Here is an 11288-nt window from a genome sequence, read left to right on the forward strand (position 1 = left end):
GTGCTGCCTCAGGGGATATAGCGTTCGCCTTCCAATGAACTGAACCGGGTTCTATTCCCAGCTATGGCTGGAATTTTACTTCCGGCTTAAACTGACCACAGTGCTGACGTAAAATATCCTCAGAGGACGACTGGTGGCTGAGCGGTAGCGCTTTGCGCTGTCGTGCCACAGGCTCCTCGTTCGATCCTCGGGCCGGGCAAGGTTGACTCAGCCTTTCATCCCTTCAGTGGGTTGATGCTTGGGAACTAAACACTGGGGGTTCTGCGTTTGGCTGACCACCTGACCGGAACATCTGCTCCTGCACCCCAGAGCCCAAAGTCAAGAAAACTGAGGTGGGTACAGTAGGCCTTGACCCTCAAGGGCTGTCGCGCCGCTAAGTTTAGTTTTTAGATGGATCATGGGTTAGAGCCCCCTTGTCGTCAGGCTAACCATGGGAGGTTTTCGTGGTCATCTTCTGCATATAATGCAAATGCGGGTTAGTTCCATCAAAAAGTCCTTCTAGAAGGCAAATTTCTCCCAGTACTTGACCCAGGAGTTTCCTTATCTTCTGGGTCCCGCAGTGGACTGATCGTTAAGACACGGTTCTCAGCAGAGCACCGAAGTCAAGCATCACTGGCTGCGGTCAGTGTGCGGGTGGGTGACCACTTTGATCAGTCTGCGTAGGGACCGATTGTGTGCGGTATTGGTCCTCGTTAAACTGTGCTACCGTAAAGTGCTCGACTTCGCGCGCAGGTTGTCGGGCTACCGAAGCGGGGGTGCCATCCCCTCTGCAGAGGATCAAAATCGTGATGGCATGTGTCTTCGGATCATCTTCAGGGATGTTTCCCAGACCGTCGCCAATAGCCCATTGTGCAGCTCAAGTGCGACGTAAATGAACTACAACAACTTATCTTCCGGATTTGATCAAAATTAGAAGGATACGGAGTTGAACATTAGTAGTCGTGAACCTAAAAATTGGGTTGGCTGTTCAATGACGGTTACAAAACAGCCAGTCACGTATAAAATAACTAGTCCATGGTCACTCTAGAACTTCAAAATGAGCTACTGGAAATGGGCTACAGGTGGCGTAGGGCAGAACTCTCTACCTATGGTAACACTTCGCATGCTTTCACCATTAGCGTGTGGAGAGTCATAGGAGAAGGAAGTATGTTAAATTCCATCTTGGTTTCTAAATAGATTGAACATAGTTCAAAAAGAAAAATTTGTGGAAATTGAGAAAAAATATTTTTGTTAAATGAATGCGAAAAATATTGAGAAAGGGAGGAAACTGAGAAGAGGAGGAAAGGGAAGGGGGGGGTCTAGATATGGATCCGATCTTCTCCCAAGATGGCGTTACGATCGTCAATTGGCGAGTCTTCAAAACATCTCTGCTGTATCATTCTCACTGTATAAGTAAGCAATTTTTATTCTCTGCTGATGATTGTTGTTGTTGTTCATTTACGTCGCACTAGAGCAGCTGCACAATGGGCTATTAGCGACGGACAAGGAAACATCCCTGAGGATGATCCGAAGACATGCCATCACAATTTTCATCCTCTGCAGAGGGGATGGCACCCCCGCTTCGGTAGCCCGACAATCTGCACGCTAGTCGAGCACTTTACGGTGGAACAGTTTAACGAGGACCAATACCGCACACCCTCGGTCCCCACGCAGACTGATCCAAGTGGTCTGACCGCAACCAGTAATGACTTCGGTGATCTGCTGGGAGCCGTGTCTTAACGATCAGTCCACTGCGGGACTCTCTGCAGATGAAATGACTCGCTTTGTTGGTGGCTCGCAACCTGCGCTTGAAGTGAAACAATTTAAAAAGAACCTGATGAGTGGCTTTTTCGCGGGAGAATACATTTGTTCCATTACAGTGTTTGGAATTGCATGCAGTGAGAATGATCCCTTAAGAGCCCTTCTCACTAGATGTGATAAATTCGGAAGTTATTGATAACCTCAATAGGTGAATTAGGCGACCGGGATAGCCAGGCTGGCTGGGCATTGAGCCCCTGTTCGAGAGGTTGTTAGTTCGATCTCCACCGGCAGAAGACAAAAAAAGTGGTGACTGGTGTAAGCTAAATCTATCGGGGTCACAAGGCCCTCCAAATTCCCATAACAATTATTACCTCTGGGGTACTGGATCGGAGACTGATCGTGCTCTGTTTTCGGTCAAAATTACAATCAGCGTAGGAATGATGTGTGAATGCGTCCTCCTCGTAAAGCGGGGTGTGACGTGTGTATATTGTCTCCTTTTTATCCTCAAGGATATTTCCCTGATCGTCGCCAATAGCGCATTGTGCAGCTCTAGTACAACATAAATTAAACTACGGTACGTCACTTCATGTAGCTCGCAAATGCATACACTCAAGAAGGAATTGCTTATGCGCGAACAGTTCGCCTTTCATGAAGTATCTAAGCACTCGTACGCGTGTCTATGTTAATCGGAAGCAGTGTGAATGCCTTCCAAAGGTGCCAGATTGCTCCACTAAATAACCACGCAAGCAGGTGTGTTCTTTCCACAGACAGGAACTTTCTTAACCTGCTCGAGTAAGCAAGGTATTGTGTATGTTCATCCGATTCACCTGCTCGGGTAAGCAATGTATTGCGCATGTTCATCCAATTCACCTTTGGCATGATATTGCGTAAGTAAACCGTATGTAGTGACTGTGGCCCTTACAGACCATTTTTACTGCGTGCAAAAACATCTCACCCGAATGATAACCTGAACGGTGAGTTTTATGCGGGTGAATATATTTCGTCAATCACATTCTTATTCATAAGCGAAAAACCACAAACAAAGAGAGCTGTTTCTTAAGATCTCGTTTCCCGATCACATTTGCGATTCTACACGATTGCGAATTCGCGCATGCACGAACAATTCCTCTGTAACAGTTTCTTAACATTTACCCCGTTAATATAGGGAGACAGGGTGCATAGAGAATCGTAAGAGCTACACAATTACCGGATGTAGTCAGAATGGACTAGGTTCAGTAGAAATATTGATGCAACTCTGGCTATCGGAGTTGTGGAGAACATTTTCCCCCTGGGATAAACTGGGCTTTTATGGAAAAGGAATTTCGAAAATTCTTTTATCGACAGTCATTCAAATTAAGGGAAGTAGCAAGAGCATTATGATACTCTGCCAGCTAATGAAAAGTAAAGGAACATCGTAAAGAGTATGTTGTAAATTAGATCAACTCCTTGCAACTGTGATGATTTAAAATACATAGAAAAAAAACTTACATTTTGACAGTGTGATTTGAAAAATAATATTGCTTGTTTTCATCTTACAATAGCAATTTATTAAAATGAACCTGGTACTAGAGCTGCAGAACGGTCAGGGAAACATCTCCGACGATGATCCGAAGATATGCCATAACAATTTTGATCCTTTGCAGAGGGGATAGCTTTCCTACTTTAGTAACCCGACGATATGACCACGAAATAAAGCATTTAATGGTAGAACAGTTTAACGAGTTGCGATACTGCTCACCCTCAGTCGCTTTTTCGGCTGATTAAATTGGTCAATAAACGGTTCACTGTCCGCTGCTAGTGATGCTTGACGTACAGTGTTCAACTGGAAACCGTGTCTTAAGATCAGTGCACAGTTGGACGAAATTTTAAGGAGTTCAATACTTATTTTTTATTATCGAAATATATTTTAGCCGATATTTTTTAAAAATCTTTATTTTCATAGAAATTCCAATCAATAATAAATTATAATCACTTAATAAAAAAAAATTTCGACTTTTAATGAAACATTGCACTGATATATTTTAGCAAAGTATTTAAAAAAAATGCATTGAAACTTTTTGCACAGAAAATAAAATATATCAAGAAACATAAATGCAATATGGTAGATCAGATTTTATAGATCTTAGATATTAAATTTGAAAATAACAGGTATTTAAAATTTCCAAAAATTCAACATTTATTCTCCAAAATTTCAGAGTTTTTCCCAGTCATTAAAAACTGTTGGTTTTTTGTATCTTTATTTTAAATTGCTTCTCAAGAGGAACGGAAACATTTTCTTTCACTAGCGATTCACCTCCAGTTCTCTAGCAAGTGTTGTAGGATAAAGACTACTCGCTCAGTGTTAGGTGAAATTCCGACATGAGATGATTAGTTCTTACTGAGTTATTTTTCACCTACAATCACTGGCCTATAAGATTCTATGTAAAATTATAATTATCAGGCGATACTATACAGCTGTATTGTTTTTACTTGGATGAATCCGGTTTGCATTTGTTTAAGCTCCTGTATCAATTGGTTAACATTTTAATGCAATACGTTAAAAATAAATACAAATAAGAAGTATATAAGAAAAATCACCTGAATAAAAACCCATTACATTTATGTTTAAGTATTGCATATAAACTTGTGCAAATCATGTAATTATTAAGAAACTACAGCGTCGTATAATTTGATCTAATTATTATAATATACTAATATAATGCTTGATGTAATAAATATTCTATATTTATATAATATATCGTCTAATTTATCCTATCATCAAATTTAATCAATTTATACACTAGCGTAAACAAGTGCAAACTGGTTCCAGCCACATAAAAACAATAAAGCTGTATAGTATCACCTGATAATTAAGATTTCACATAGAATCTTATAGAGCGTCTAATAATTTGACCAGGGACTGTATTCTAGTAGAACAGGGCTCACACCCATAGAGCAAATTTATTTGCAAACCTTCTACGGAGGTTCCAACAACTCTCCTTCTTTCTCCCAGGGTGTTTTGTAGGAGTGTTAAATGTCCACAGTAACAGCCCCCTACAGTTCCTTCTGGAGTTCCTGAAAAGAACTCCAGAAGAAAGGAAAGCAGTATTTTTCAATGACTTTTTATTCTGTTACATTGGAGGTCGTCATAACAACGAAGTCAACCTTAGATTGGCTCTTTAATGATGAATTAAGAATTCCTTAACAATCTTAATCATTCTTGTTATATACTCATATCCCATCCTTCACAAATAATAGATATTGGCCATTAACTTTTCTGAAAACCTTTATGCTGTGGTTTTGTTCACGATTATCATTTTGCAACTTAAGTAATTTCACTGATAAATAAATTGAACCAAATGGTAGTTTCTGAAAAAAAAATACTAAAATATAAATCTGCCAACACTGAGTTTTTATACTTGTGTTATAAGTATAAACAAAAATGACTATTCAAGGATAGAAAGGATTTAATAAGATACAAGCTTTTTAATTTTTTTGTAATGCATCAATAGTTTTTACATTTTTTCGTAAATATTTCTTCATGTGGCTTCATATTTCATAAATATTTCTTCGTATGAATCACCCTTGAATTTGGTGATTCATACTTTCAATTGGTGATCGAAATGGGCTACAGGTAGCGTCGAGCAGAACTCTCTACATATGGCAACACTTCGCATGCTTTCACTATTAGAGTGTGGAGTCATAAGAGAAGGAAGTACGTTAGTTTCTATCTTGATTTTCAAATAGATTAAGAACTTTTAAGTTAGGAAACTATATGGAACTGAAAACTACATTAAACGTAGATCTAAAAAAAAAAAAACGTTGTGGAAATTTTAAAAAATTTTTGCCAAGCGAATACGAAAAATATTAAGAAAAGGAAAAATATCGTAGTACATTCCTATACAACTAAGAAGAGGAGAGGTTCTAGACATGGAACTGGTCTTCTGCCAAGATGGCGTATTCGAGCATTGCGGTCATGAATTATTGTTTCTGTGAGTAAAATGTCACTCACCATCAAGCAATAGTTTTCAAGAATATAGTATTCAGGGTTGGTAAAAGCATTACCCGTGACAAAATTTCTGTGGGGTTATATGCATTAAAAAAATGATGTATTTAAAGCAAATGTATAATTTAAAATCTATCTAATTACCTTCCATATGCATTTGTAACATCCCAATCTCACTGTATCAAGATCAGTCGATCTGTATACATAGCACAAACAAAATTTCTATTTCCCTCTATGTATTCCAGATGAGGAACATGAACAATATAGGTAATGTAATCATACCGATCAATCGAGATACCGCGAGAATGACCCCCTCAATGATATTAACAAATGCACATCGCCATGGGATTTCATTCATGTGCTGAGCCACTTAAAACGCAGGTGCTTCTAATGAATGAAAATGAATCTATTATTTACATGCTGTTAAACAATATTTGTAGTTGTTATGGGGGCATATATAGATTGGAATAACTGGAAATCAATTCTTCATGGTAAATTTTGATTAGGTATTTTATATGTGCTAGAGCGATTTAGATGGCCTATTGTTAGATTTGCAAATAGTGGTAAGTAATAAATATTACTTAGAAATTTAACTCAAATTAATTCTAAAAATTTAAATTAACTGAATTTGTAATTAAACTATGGTATCTGCTAAGTATGTGCATGTTAGGTATAAAATTTTTCCTTATTTTTTTTCTTATCTGACTACAAAAAAATTAACATCATCTCATTCGTTTTAAATGTTACAACTTTGGACTCAGATAGATTTGTATGAAAAGTTAATCTATAATCTGAAAAAAAAAAATTAATTATAATTTTGAAACTAAATGCCTTAAGATGATCATCCACTCTTGACCAAAGTCAACTGTTAACCCACTGGCGGTTAAGGAAATGGGCAAAATTGGGAGAATGTTTCTCCCCTACACACAGTTCCCCTATCAGTTAACATGGGAAAACCGGTTTTGCTATGCAGAGAAGACTGCAGGTTAAAATGCGACTTTTTACGTGCAGAACCGTCAGTGGGTTAAAAGAGTGGAGACACACAAGAAATTCTAAATATGCTTTTAATCCTTTTAATTTAATTTTCACAAAAAACTAATAATAGATATTTTCTCTATTTGGCAGTATCTTATGATACATGCAATATACAAGCCCGTCATCCAATCACAATTTGGATATAAAGCGAGTGGTATTTTTGCTTCTCTATACATTTTTTCAGACAGAATTATGCTAATACAATTCTATAATCAACAGTTTTTGATAGTAAGTTAAATAGTATACAGTTGCCTGTTCTTAGATTTTTGATAAGCATAATTAAAAGAATTTTTTAGCTTCATCCAAATCAGATATAACTGTAATAAAATTAGATTTCAAAAAATCTAAAAACTGATAAAGGTTTAGTTTTAAATTACTTACTTAAAACCACAAATTGCATAAATTTATTCTTTTAAATTTTTGAGGAAAAATATATAGAAGTTTTGAGGAAAAATATAAAAATTATCAAGCACTTTTTCTACTAATCTAATAAAGCTCCCCCTTTATTTTCTACCTTTTAGGAAAGGTATTGTGCTGTATAATAATATTATATCATCAAAAATTTGATAAGTACAAAAAGTATCAAGAAAACAATTACAAAAAGTACAAAAGTATCAAGAAATATAACTTAAAACCGTAGATGGCTCTTAATTGAAGTATTAGAGCTTTATTTAAATCTTTTGAATATATAAGTTAATGAGAAAAGAGCTGGATATGGTTAATTTTTAATACAAACTAAATGCTTACAATAATACACATTCAAAGTAACAAAATCGAATGAGCTAAAAGGGAAATTAAATAGGTGGGAACTTTTAAAAGGTTTGGATTAGCTAAGAAAATAATGTGTATTATGTAGGTGGTGGGGAATGTGATGTGCAAAAACTGTTTTAATCAGAAGGGAAGGAATATAAGGGAACAGGATTCTGAGAATGCAAAATGATTGAGAAAATTTCTGATTTACTCTTTTGTTGAAGTAAAAATTAGGAAGCTGTACTGAATTTGTAAAAGATTTAAATTCTCTTTCCTACTTGTTATGAGCACATAGTAATTATATATTTAAAATTAACTTGTTAAAGGGACTTGGAATTGAATCTGGTCATGAATTATATAGTTTTCAACTCAAACCTTTTACTCAAATTTTGTTTGAAACATAGAAAATTCTCATGATCCTAAACAAATTTCAATAATGTATAAGAAAAATTTCAAAACAACAGAATGTTTAATACAAAAATATTGCAAAATATTCTAAAATATATTATAATTTTGATGCTAAATAATCAAATTATGCGAAATTTTAAATAAACATAGAAAACTAAATATTTTCAAAATTAAAATACATAACATCAAGCTTCCCTCCTTTCGAGTGCGAGTAGACCCCCTTGAGGACTCAGCACTTTTTACTCATTACTCTTTTTTATATTCGGTCTAGTCATATTGTAAGAGCAGGCCAACACTACCATATAGTTCAATAAAGGGCTAACCATTAAATCAATGCATTTTTTTTAAAAAAAAATTCAGGGGTAATCAAATAGAAGAAGGAAGTTTTTCAACTCTTGCAGATGTTTCTAATAGTATATTAAGTACAGATCAAGCTGAGGGCAAAACAAAGAGGAAAATAAAACAAATGTGAGATCTCCATATGGAATTTTAATATGAAAAAAATCCAACAGAATTTCAATCAATGTCAAAATGTGCCATAAATCAACATGGAAAAATCAGTATATTAGAAAAGTAAATCTCTTGTACACAGCATAAAATTTTCTTTAGTACACAACACAACTTGCTGACAATTTATAATCAGGAAGCTATAACATTTCAGAATTGTAAAGACACTTCAATTTAAACGTTCTCCAATAATATGCAACAAAATGAAAATTAAGTAATATATATTTAAAATTTCGAACGTAGTTAATGAAATGATTTTTTGCAGTGAAAAATTTTAAACATTGCATGCAGACATGCATGATAAATTTGATATCTCTTAGCTATTGGGTGTTTCAATTAAGAAACTTTTGCATGCTATAATATCAATGATAGAATTTAAAGATTTTCTCAATACATTTAACATAAAGAGTAACCCTTTATAAACTTTAACTTTGGAAATTTTTTTTTTTATCACCAGTTAATATAGTCATGTATTTCATTCACAATAATTTTCTTAACTAAAAGCAAAGAATAATAATAAAAAAAAGCTAAAGTCTAATTTAAATTTATTTTGCTTCTTCAGAATTAATACCACTTCATTTATAATGAAATATCACAAACAGTATGTGAGCAATAAACTTAATGGTTTAAAAGAATTTGAACATTGTTCAAAATCTTTTAAACAAAATTCTTCTACTGTTTTTTTTTTTGTTCCTCTTTATACAGTGCAGAACCTCTTATCCGGAAAACCAGATAACCGGAATGAAATTCGGAACCGGAAACTAATTTTCTTCCATTAAAAAATTTTTTTTTCCTGCAAGATTTTGAGCCCATTTTGTTATTTAGAGCGCACGGCGAATCGAGTTGACGAAAGAACTGATTTAGAGGACGAATCTCACATAAGCACAAATAGCTTATATATGTTATTAATGTTAATAATAACATTAATAACATATATAAGCCTGTATATAATTTTTATTTCATAATTTCTTTCCTTATTTAAACTTAAGTGTATTATTATTTATCATTTTTTATTATTTCTAAAACTATTTAAAAATAATTTTTTAGTTTCGTTTTATAAACATTAAAAAACGGCATTTTGTAGCGATTAAAAAAACCCGTAAAAATCAGTTATCTGGAATCGCGATGGTCCCGATCGTTCCGGATAATCAGTTCTCTACTGTACTGTAATTTAAAAGTTAATTTTAGTGAATAATTTCCCTTTTCGAATAAGTTTGGAATGCATTGTTGTCGTCACGTCCTTGCTGTAGAGCATTAAAGCAAGGGTATGATTCTTAGTTTTCTAGTGGTGCCATTTATGCCCAATAAGTCGACTCCTGCCACACCCATTTATAGGGCGGACTCATTCACACATGTATTCATTCATCCACAGATCAGAATTTTGACCTGAACCAAAGAATGATCAATTTCCAATTCAGTACCCCCTGAGGTATAATTTGTTATGGGAATATGGAGGACTTTGTGATAAAACAGAGTTAACTTGCACCAGTCACAATTTACTACATGGGGAGTTTTCGGCTGCCAGGATTCAGACTTCCGTTCTCATGAACGTGAGTCTAGCACTCTCCCAACCAGGCTATCCCGGCCCCGGAATGCATTTTAAAATAGATATTCATAAACTTAATACTTTATTTATTTAACCCTGCATCTTTGTTGATGACTTGGCAATTACAAATAAGCAATATGAGAAGGCAAAAGTTAAAAAAAAAAAACAATAACAAAGAAATTGTATTTTCTGCCAATTGGCAAGTGTCTTACTAATTTATTTTCCATAAAAATTTTCATATTAACAAATTATTCCTCTTTGTAATGTTTAGAAATCAAACCCCTGATAGAGGGTCTTAAGTGCAATATTTTTATTATAGGTTGGTATTTATTGAACAAGAGAAAAGTTTCAAGATATTTTTTTAGGAATTGAATGCATGTCTATCTATTTTAACTTGGAATAATATGAAAAAATACTTTGAGCAAATTTTAATACGAAAAAAATTAAGCTTAGTTTCAGTTTGGTAAAATTTTGTAACCATAAAAGATTTTGAGTAAATACTTAACAGGTTAAGTAATTACTCGATCAGTTACGTTAAATTGTGATGTGGGATTTTAACTAATGTGATTGCAGTTTTGAATTGCGGAAAAGGAGTAAATAAATTATAAATTTTTTCTCAGGAATTTGAAAACCACCAACTTTCTATGAAGAGGCAGCTTCATTTTCTTTTTTAGTACTGATATAAAAAAAATTATAGCAATGGTGACAAATTTTACACAAGCAGTGCTCGCATGTTAATGCTTCGAATACACGTCTGCCATCATGGACAACAGATGGCTACCCACACCATGCTTTGTCATGAACATCAGTGAGTCAAACTCATTTTCTAGCCATTCCATTTGTACCATAAATTTTTACAAGTTGATGATAACTTACAGATGGCTCAACATTCTTTGCATTTAAAAGCTGCATTACAAAGTGCACTTCACAGTCAAAGATAGGGGCAATCATCTTATTTTTAACGCTAACAAATGTAAATGCAATGTTAGTGGATAGACAATCAACCAGAAACTTGTGTGCATGCGCAAACTGAGACACTACAGCAACAGTGCCAATAGAACAAAATAGTACCTACTTTCCAGACACGTTTCATACTTAATGCATGTATTTGAAAAAATGACTAAAAAGTAAAATTAATGCTTTTGAACTAAAATTAGGATGATGATTTTTATGATTATTAAAACCTATAAGGTCTAAAGACTCATTTTGACATGGGAAAGGAATAAAAAATATAAGCTAACTTTATTATCTCATTGTGTTTTTGTTTTATTTCTTAAGTAAAAAAGAATATATTTACTTTATAATTATATAAAATGT

This window comes from Parasteatoda tepidariorum, chromosome X1, assembly GCF_043381705.1.
Source record: "Parasteatoda tepidariorum isolate YZ-2023 chromosome X1, CAS_Ptep_4.0, whole genome shotgun sequence".
Lineage (NCBI taxonomy): Eukaryota > Metazoa > Arthropoda > Arachnida > Araneae > Theridiidae > Parasteatoda > Parasteatoda tepidariorum.